Source organism: Passer montanus, unplaced genomic scaffold (assembly GCF_014805655.1).
Source record: "Passer montanus isolate IOZ18808 unplaced genomic scaffold, ASM1480565v1 scaffold23, whole genome shotgun sequence".
Lineage (NCBI taxonomy): Eukaryota > Metazoa > Chordata > Aves > Passeriformes > Passeridae > Passer > Passer montanus.
The window spans coordinates 1,669,311-1,679,060 of record NW_024366926.1 but is presented as its reverse complement, the minus strand read 5'-3'; the positions used below and the strand labels follow the sequence as shown (position 1 = coordinate 1,679,060).

The 9,750-nt window shown below is 41.6% G+C and overlaps 1 protein-coding gene across 2 annotated transcripts in view; it reads left to right on the top strand.

Moving 5' to 3' along the window:
* The first annotated feature begins 9,605 nt into the window (after positions 1-9,605).
* PRKG2 (protein kinase cGMP-dependent 2) overlaps positions 9,606-9,750 on the top strand; it is a 24,592-nt gene continuing 24,447 nt past the window's right edge. For both annotated transcript variants that reach the window (XM_039710466.1, XM_039710465.1), the window contains exon 1: positions 9,606-9,735. The gene's annotated coding sequence lies outside the window, so the exon portion shown is untranslated. The remainder of the gene's footprint in view (positions 9,736-9,750) is intronic.

Sequence of the window (9,750 nt, the reverse complement as noted above, 5' to 3'; positions counted from 1 at the left end):
CAGGCTGTTGAACCACTGATGTGGAAAGCACCATTCACACCTGTCCATAGCAAATGGGAGAGAAAAGGACTGATTCTTCCATGGTCGAGCAGCTCCCAAAGGAAACATCACAGACTCTCAGGAATGAGAAGTCACAAGAACTCATTAACTCTACAAGCTGAGTGTTCAGGCAGGACTGAAAATCCCAGCTCAGTGCTGACAGATGCTCAGTGCTTAATGAGGGCAGAGGAAACAACGATGTCTCCTGTACAAATGGTTCAAACATTTCTTATTTCTTTGTGGTGCGCTTTCTTCTGGTGGTGCAGAGACAAAAACTCTGCCTCTTACAGACCTGTGTGAACCAATTTATTCAAGAGAGTCTATAGATGTCTGACATACCTGTCCTGTCCTTACCATCCAGCTATTTCCCTGCTCTCCCGTTTGGAAAAATCTTCATGGCATGACCATGAAAAGAACAGTCAGATGAATGCAAAAGTGTGCAAGAGCCTATCTACAGCTGTCATCTCTGAAAGAACAAGTAGGAACCTTTACATCCACGTGGGTAATTTGTGTTTGAGTTGCATTTTGTCAGCCTTCCCAGACAGATGTTCTTGACAGAGAAACTGGTACTTGATCTAGCACTAAAACAGGCAAATAGGCCATTAGGCAAAACATAATTTGTTTTCCAAGACTTCTGCTACTCAAGGGAATATTCCCTGGCATTCTGGGGAACTTTCCTTATACGTAAGTAAGAAAAAAAGAAAAAATAAAAACACATTGAAAACAAAAACACTGCAGTTAATAAAAAAGTCAACATCCCAGATAAGAGGAAAATAAAAAGATGCTTTAGTCTTAAGCTAAAATTATCTTATAAAGCTATAGTAAACATATAATAGATATATCAAACTCTTTTTCTTATCACTCATAAAATGCATTAGAGCAATGTAACAGTCTAACTACAGCTATAAGTAAAAGCACTAGTGCTGAAACAAACAGATGTTAAAGTAATTATGATCTAAAAAGGAGCTTAAACAAAAAAAAGAAAAATAAAAACCTTGCCCCAAAAATAAAAAAGAAAATCTCTGTTTTCAGAGACAGATGAAAAGAACTATTATGCTAGAACAGCTCATCCTTGAAATAGTACCCCATAAGTTTACATAACCTATAAAAACAACGCATAAAAACCCTATAAAGCATAAAAAACTTTCACACTGCAAACATATTTTCCTTTTCCAAGCAGCTAATTTGCTATGGCATTAAAACCACAAGAAATCTATTTCTTCTAGAAAAGTCTCCATAGCATATCAAGAGACACCCCTCTCCCTAAAAAGCTAAAAAAAACTATTCTAAAAGTAATGAACTAACTAAAAGTCCCAAATTTTGTCTCTTTACCTTATCAATTAAAAAAAAGTATAGGAGAAAAAAAATGTTCTAAAAGTTTTATTCTAATTCTTATTATTCATTCTTTTAATTCTATTAATAAAGTTTTCTTTATACCCTTTAATGTTTTTAGCCTGCTTTGTTCTCCTCCTAATTCTTATCTCACAGCAAAAAATTAAATAAATCTAATAAGTGCACTGACATTTAGCCAGCATTAAACCCACTGTGTTAATTAGTGTGTTAGCCAAAAATCTCAAATCAGCAAACCAAAACCACTACACTTACACTTATTACATGTGTGTAGCATACCCTGCTTTGTTCTCCTCCTAATTCTTATCTCACAGCAAAAAATTAAATAAATCTAATAAGTGCACTGACATTTAGCCAGCATTAAACCCACTGTGTTAATTAGTGTGTTAGCCAAAAATCTCAAATTAGCAAACCAAAACCCACTTATTACATGTGTGTAACATATTCCTTTGTGGACTTCCTGCAGTATTTTTGCTGGAAAAAAAGAATAATCCTTTTGTAGTGCACCAATGTCTGATTTTTCTCTCAGCTCGTCTGTCTAATCTTGGCAGCAGATTTTTCCTGCTTGAAGGGAAGGCATGTGCTAAGCTGACGCTTCAAGAACTGATAAAGTTCAGTGAGGGTTTGGTACCAGCAAGGGCATCATTTGGTACCCACTGAGACTTCATCACCATTACACTGTGCTGCATAAAGCTCTTGTGGAATAGGATTTTTTCTTTCTCCTTCATTAGAAAGTTTTAGCTACAGTGTGACCCAAAAGGAGATCTCGCTGTAAGCCAGGTAAATGCAGTGCCCTCCTTTCATGGAGATTACTTTTCAGAAGTAAGAAAACTTTTCAGATTACTTTTCAAAATAAAAATGCAGACGATAGTGTGAATAAAGCAGCTGTTTTTTATCAGCTATTTATGTAGCCAAAGAAGCCTGGGTGCCAGTGATTCTGTGGGGCCAAATTATCTGTTTTATTGTAGTGCTTTTCTCCTCTGTCTTGTGAAGTCCAGAGGCTGGAAGGGGAAATGGTTCTTAGGTGGATTTCCAGCTGTAGGGGAAAGCAGCATCTGGAGCCAGTGTATTCCAGGAAACAATAAGCCAAGCAAAATATCTGTTTTGCAAAAGCAAAAAAGGATCTTCTGTAGGCCCCCAAGTCTGGCCTAGTGGTCAAAAGATTAGATAACTTTCCTGGCACTAACAAGTCCTTATTGTCTGACAACTCACTAGCATTTACGTATGGAATGCCTCCCTGCTTTTTAAATTATTTTTTCTTGGGAGAAAAATATATGTAGGAAATCAGAAATAATTAGGGCTGGGAGAAAATTATTTCAGAAGGAGTTAGACTTTGCCTTGTCCCTTTTCTCCTCCAAACAATTCAGAGGAGTTGAATTCTGCTTTTCCTTTGAAAAAGTTAGAAGAGGATCTATGGAGTAATAGAAAAGAGAATCTGGTAAGAAATTAATTGGCACCCTTTCCTAAGGCATATCACATAATTGTAGCCAGCAGTATTGGATAGAAGGAAGTGCAAGCAGTAAAAGTTTAAGTTACAGTAGTTTGTTTGACTTGCATATGTTGGATTTCAGGTTTGCTGCCTAAGAAGCTCCACTCAGAAATCCCACAGTGATTCTCTTGTAAAGGGAATCAGAGGTGTGCTGTATCTGCTACCAGGCTTTAGAGAAGATAGCCTCCAATGCCAACAAGAGTAACCTAGAAGGATGACAGCAATTTACAAAAAATATCAAGCAATTAGTAAGGAAAGTTTAGAAAAATAGTATGTGAAACCTGAGGTAAAACAAGTATTGTCTACATACATGTTTCTTCCTACTGCTGTTGCTAAGGTAACAATCTATTCTGATGCTAACAATGAAGAACATTACTATTTCTCCTTAATTTCTGTTTGAGCAAATATACACCTCTTTTGGTACTTCCTTCTGTTTGGCAGTTCAGGATCAGGCCTAGAGGAAGCAGCAGGTGATGCTCCTTGATCCCTGTGTGACTCAATTTGATAACCAGCAGAATTAGCATTCAGAGGCTGTTTGCCCCCCATAAAGAAGTGCTTACAGTATTACACACTTTCAAGCAACCTCACAGAGAACGGGTCTCATGTAATTTGGAAGGCTGAGCATTAAGGAGATCTGATCTGTGAATTTCTGTTTCAACATGTTTAGTGAGATCTTAAAATTGCAATACATGTTGAGCTGTTTTTCACAAAAGATTAATGAAAATATATTCTGGAGCAATATTCACAGAGTATGTCATTAGTAGGTTAAGTTTGAAAAAGGTAAGTGTATGAGAGCAGTGCATCACAGTGTTACCTTTTTAACAGATAGAGTTTTCCTTTCCTCATACAAAATCCAATTCAGATTTATCCCAGAAGGTTGCTTTCAGGACACAGTACAAGTATTTTTGATGTGCTATCTGTTGCTCATTATACTTAAGAAACAGTCATTCACCATCTTTAGAAGTGAACTGGGAATTTATTTTAGTCCATATATTTGTCTATACAAATTTCATTTCATGTAATAGTGGCATACTTGATTGGATTATTTAAATGCTGCTTTTCTTCTCAAAGAAGAAAACTCCTTCCTTTTTATTAGCTGCCATGGGAAGTCATAGCTACTCAATGTCTTGTGAAGAATGCCAGTTGGTATGTCAGTAGTTAGCTGGTTTTCAGTAAAAAGAAGTGAAGAAGGCACTGCAGTTATCCAGTATGTCTGAGAGAGGCTTTTCAGTTAAGTGTTACATGGTTGTCCTCTTTAAATCCCTTATCCGTAGCCTGCTACTTTTGAATTGAGTTTTAAAAATCGCAGAGGTGCTGTTCAGAGTGGGAGGAGAGGAGGGTGGGTGTTTGTCCCTCCCACACAAGGAGAGGACACTGACATTGCAGGTGCAGCCGGCTGGTCCCTGTGGCTGTTCCTCCAGTGCCCCTCTCCTGTGAGCCCTTTCAGGCCATGAACTTTCCTGCTTTCAGCTAATGCCTTTCAAGACGTGGAGGGGAAACTTTAGTCTGATGCAGAGTGCCCTCTTGTGATACAAATGAAACAAATCCAGAGAGCTGGATGGGATGGGATGGGATGAGGAAAATGAATGAAGGTTCCCAAGAAAAAATGTGCTACGATTGTGACCATACCCAGAAGCCAGCAACTGCTTTATCTCCACACTCTTCAACTTCTGCCAACATGTGGTGTGAAGCCAATGAGAATTAAACATCATAATGAATTTTACTGGGGCATATTTCCTGCCCAACTTCACTTCTCTCAGCTTTTTCCCTGGAATAGCTACCTTGTAATTGAAATAAAGCTAAAAGCAAGCAGCGATTCAGGTAGGGCACTGCATCCTGTTTTGAACCACCTGGAAAGCTGGTTTCTTTGGAATAAAGGAAATGAGATTCAGCACAGATGTTATCTTGCTTAATGCCCAACTGAAAAATGTTCAGGTATTTTGAGACTGAGATGAAGTAAAATGCAGAATGAAAAAAAAAGAGCATTGAGAGCATGATCAGAGTTGTCTCCTTGTAATTTTATGTCCTACTGAGTCAAGATTGCACTCATTGAATGTTTCTCTTGGGATTGGCCGTGTATGGTATATGATTCAACATAAATGTTCTCTTGCAATTCCTTTTTTTCCTCTTAACTGCAGATGGGGACATGCAAACCCCAAAAAGAACTCTAAGGTTTTTGTAAAGAAAAAAGCAACAAGCCTGCCATCACGCACGCATTTAATTTTTGAAAACACATACTCAAGTACTTGGGGAATGAACCCAATGAGCATATTACAATGGTTATGAATAAATTTATTCTCCCTCTCTCCCCTTTCTCCCAGGCTTGTCATTGGTCAAATGCAAAAACATTGGTTCTAAGTACTGTCTCTTACATGTTGATTTCAATCATTTTCTTGCTGCTTTTCTCAGTCCATTCATTTATCAGTTTGATACCACATTGCTTCCGCAACCTCCTGTAAGCAGACGAGTCATCGAGTTTACAATTTGGAATTTACTTGGAAAAAATCATATAATGTAGGTAAGCTCATGGCAACAGGCTCGCTCCTGCTTTTCCAGCAGCAAACATTTGAAAGAAAAATAGCCTTAAAACAGTTGTCTGAAGTTGAGGAAATTGCTTGTCTTGGAACCACATTAGGTTTTGAAGAAGCACTGAACAGAGATAGAGACAGACCAGAGCCAGAGGGAGTATCTGCTCATTCTTGAGACCAGTCTTTGTGTCAAGTTAAATTTGCCTTGGTCTCTTTGGGCAAAAGAGCTTTGTATACTGAGAGATTCACCTGATGTCGCAATCCAGGGTGTTGCACATGTAGATTAAGACACTGGAAAGAACCAGGCACCTCCAGCACTTCATCTCTTGTCAGGTGAAGTGATGTCACTCTTTGCTGTGCTTCCTGGAAAAGGTAAAATGAGGGTTGATCCCACCTTTAGCAGATGGAATATGTAGTAGTCCTTGACCCTGCATATTTTTTTCAACTTATAGAATAAATATATGTGTCCTAGTGCACAGTATCTCAGTGGGGGAGCTTGAATACCTTTCCAGATGTGTAATACACTGAAGGATCTGTGTCCTAAGTAAGCAGTTCTTCAGCATGTACTAAAAACAAAATGAAATGTAGCTCCTTTCTCTTCTTGCACTACAGAGCCAAGCCATACACAAAATGTATCCCAGAAAAAGAGGGGCTGGACACTGCAGGCAGATGGAGGTGGTCTGGAAAGGACCACACACATTGTCTGGAAATATTCCTGCTTCCAACTGTTCCTGGCTGTCTCAGGGAGGAGTGGGGTGCAGTTATCTGTAGCTGGCAGAACAGACTGAAGTTATTCTTTGCACTGTGGAGCATCTGTGTAGCAGATTCTGCCTGAGGAGGTGTCACTTGCTCTGCTGGAAGAGCCTCCTCTCCTGCTCTGAGCACACTTGCATTGCAGAAGTGACTTGCAATCTGTTGGGCAAAGTCTGCCCCTTCTTCTAAACACCCAGGGCCAGCAGGACCCTGAGGCTTGATGAGGGGAGAAAATCAGTAACAAGGTAAAAGGGAAACAAAACTGAAAATAAGTCCTTGCTGCGTAAGCAGAATTTGTTTTTCCTATCACTGTGGCAAAGTGTAAGAAAAAAAGACCCTGCAGCCCTCCCTTGTTCGGCTGCCATCACCAGCTCAACCACCAGATGTCTGCACCGAACAGAAAACCGAAATGTAGCACTGAGATGAGCAGCTAGGAAAAGAAATGAAAAGGGGGAAAAGTGACAGGGAGGAAAAGTGTGAAGGGAGCTGTAAGGGTTTCTTTCCAGGCCTCGACACCCTTGAGGCAGGGATGACCCTCAGGCCCTCCTGGGGAGCCTTCTTTCCACAGTGCAGGACTATATTTCCACCACCAGTGATGTTGAAGTGAGATAGATCTCTTTGGAGAGTGCCCAGGAAAAGGGAGTGCTCGGAAGCAGTGCTGTGGCTGTTTAACCTGCCTGCTCAAATTTATGACTTGATGGGCAGTCCCACAGGAGAACTTTTTCAATGTAAGGATGAGACCTGGGTCAACACCAGAAAAGGTTTGCAAGCAAAAAGTAACCACAATAGCAAGATGCTTTGAAATGTGATATGTGATAGTTGAACTATAAAAAATATGAGTGTCTTTTCAAAGTGTACTAAGTCACAACTGAATCCTAACACCATCTATTCTTCCATCTAAAGACTGATTTCTGTTTGGGAATTAAGAAGCAATGCCGTTTCCTCATAGAGTTCCTCTTTTGTATGCCATAATCTTTGTTATCATATCTGCATAAAGAGGCTGCTCAAGCAATCCCAGCAACATTCAACCTGTCAATCAATTGTAAAGAGAGACAGTGAAATTTGGTGAAATTTGCCCAGTGATCATTTTAGCAGGATGAGAAGCTATTTTTCCCACAAGGCTGAGGAGAAAGATTTTTTTTTTTTAATTTTTATTTTTTTTGGCAAATGGGGACAGAAAGAAAAGCAGGATTTCTCTTGTTATCTGCTGCCTCCTGATCAAACACTGTTGTGATCCCAGCCTCAAGCCAGGACTCCAGCACCACCTCTTGCCGAGGGTGTTGTCCCAAAAATGCTTCTCTCACCCAATGTGCAAGAGGCCAATTCACAGACTTGAGACATTTATTTACAGTTCTGTGCAGACAGGGGTGCTGAGTGGCAAACTCACAAAGCCAGCATGACAGCTACCAAAACCTTTCTCTATTTATACATTTTGGCAAACAAAACATGCTTGCTTCTTTTTTTTTTTTTCTTGACGGCAGCGGAGCTTAGATTATTGATGTGCTTTAGATTTCAAACAATGTTTTTCTGTTTGTTTGATTTTTAATTATGTTACTAGATGAGTCAAAACCACAAGAACAACCCCACACGAATAAAAGCTTTTATTTGAGGTGGAAGGGAAGAAGGGATCAACCCCAAACAGAACATTCTTTCTGGAAGTAGGGTGGGCAAGTGAGACTGTGTTGTGTTTCAGGTCCCTCTTCTAGATTACCAATTCAACAGGCTAGTCACAAAATTAAGAGCAAAATTCTTAAAATAAATAAATATTTCCCAAGGCATGAAAGAAGCAGAAGCACTGTTATTTTCTAATCCCTATTTGATTTCTACCTTTAAAAAAAACCAAATAAACACCAACAAATCAACATTTAACACCATCAATTTTATTCTGCTACAAAACATGAAAACAGCAGAAGGGTACAATCTAAATCCCCAAGTTTTCAAGACCCTGCTCCTCGATACTTCATGGCAATAAATGTCTCATCTATTTCTCTCAAAGACAGCAGTACAAATGGAAAGGATTAAGAACAGGCCACCCCTGTTGTGCTTCACAGGTTTACTGCTGCCCCTGCAGTTTGCAGATAGGACAGTGGTTATTGTGGGATATAGGCCTTGTGTGATATGATTGCACAGCTTTTTCTTTCACAATAACACCAAAATCAGTTGCAGGCTTTCCAAATTTTCAAGCTAACTTCTGTCAAATGAAGGTCTAATTTATCTTGACCAAAGCACCCCTAATTTTTCCCAAACATACTGCTACCCTGAAACAAGTTCTGATAAAAAGGCTCTGTAAGATATCTAAGGAATTTTTGGAAGAGATGTGACAGCTGGACCTGCCCACACAGGTATGAGGCCAGACAGTGCCCTGCAGCTGACCTCAGTCCTTTCAGGTCTGGAATGCTGATCTCCAAAAGGTTCTGGGAGGTGAACTCCTGGGTGTTCCCATTATGTTTTTCACCTTACCAGCAAAGAGCAGGACCTCACAGAGCCCTGGTGTACCACAAACAAGGAGCAGGCTCTGGATTCCTGGCTGCATTTCTTACCAACTTTGCTACAGGAGAAGAAATTGCCTCAGGGAATTGGAGTCAGTCGATGCATCCCAGAGCAGCTCACTTGCAGAGTGTAAGGGGTTGCTGGGACAAGTTTTCTCATCACATGCTTCATTGAGCGCTATAACATTTCTGGTTTGAGACTGAATAGTGAAATGTATGTGACCAGCATTTTTTAATCATTTTTTTCTTTTGGGAGCCGGTCCTGTTAGAATTTATGTGAGCTGCTTCATCCCAGACATGGACAGAGACTGTGGAACACTGAGATCTGTTGGAACCAAAGGAAGATTTATAAGCGGGCAGTCCCAAAAGGAGAGGGTAATTGTAGAGAAGAAATTTGGAGAGCCAGTGTCCTAGAGGCCACAGGTTGTCGTTAGACTACATCTTCTTGACAGCATCCCTAGGAGAGGTATGTGTGCACCTCTTTGCCTGTTGTAAAATCTTTTAGTCCCTGGTTTGTCAGGCTGTTTGGGTGAACAACCCTTGGAGACATGTTTTGAATCGACATAAAGATATGTGCTAGGAGATAACAGCCCTTCAGGGGGAGAAACGCTGTACTCTACCAGGAGTCAATGTTGAGCATGGGCAATGCTCCGTTGTGGGGCAAGCCTGAGTGAAGATCCATCCTAGGACATGGGCAAGCTCCTCGCAGCGGTGTGTGAGGGTCACTGTGCGAGAACACGGGCTGCAGGATCCCTGCAGCTCCAAGACCCGCACACACAGAGCAGCGGCGAGCAAACAGGACGAACACCTGTCGGCCCGAGCCGGGCCCTGCTTTCACCTCTCTGCCAGCTGGGACGGAGCTGCTCCTCCTGCCGAGCGCGGCCCGGCTGCCCGCCCTGCTCGGCCGCCGCCCCCGCACCGCTGAGGGAGGGAGGGACCGAGGGGCCGAGGGAGGGACGGGCCGGCACCGCCGCCCCGCTCCCGCCCCGCCGCATCCCGGCCGCCCGTGAGGGAGCGGCAGCGGCTTCGTACCCAGCCCAGCTCCGCGGGGAGCAGCGCTCCGGCCCCGCGCCAGCCGGGCACGCAGGTGAGGGCGGCCCCG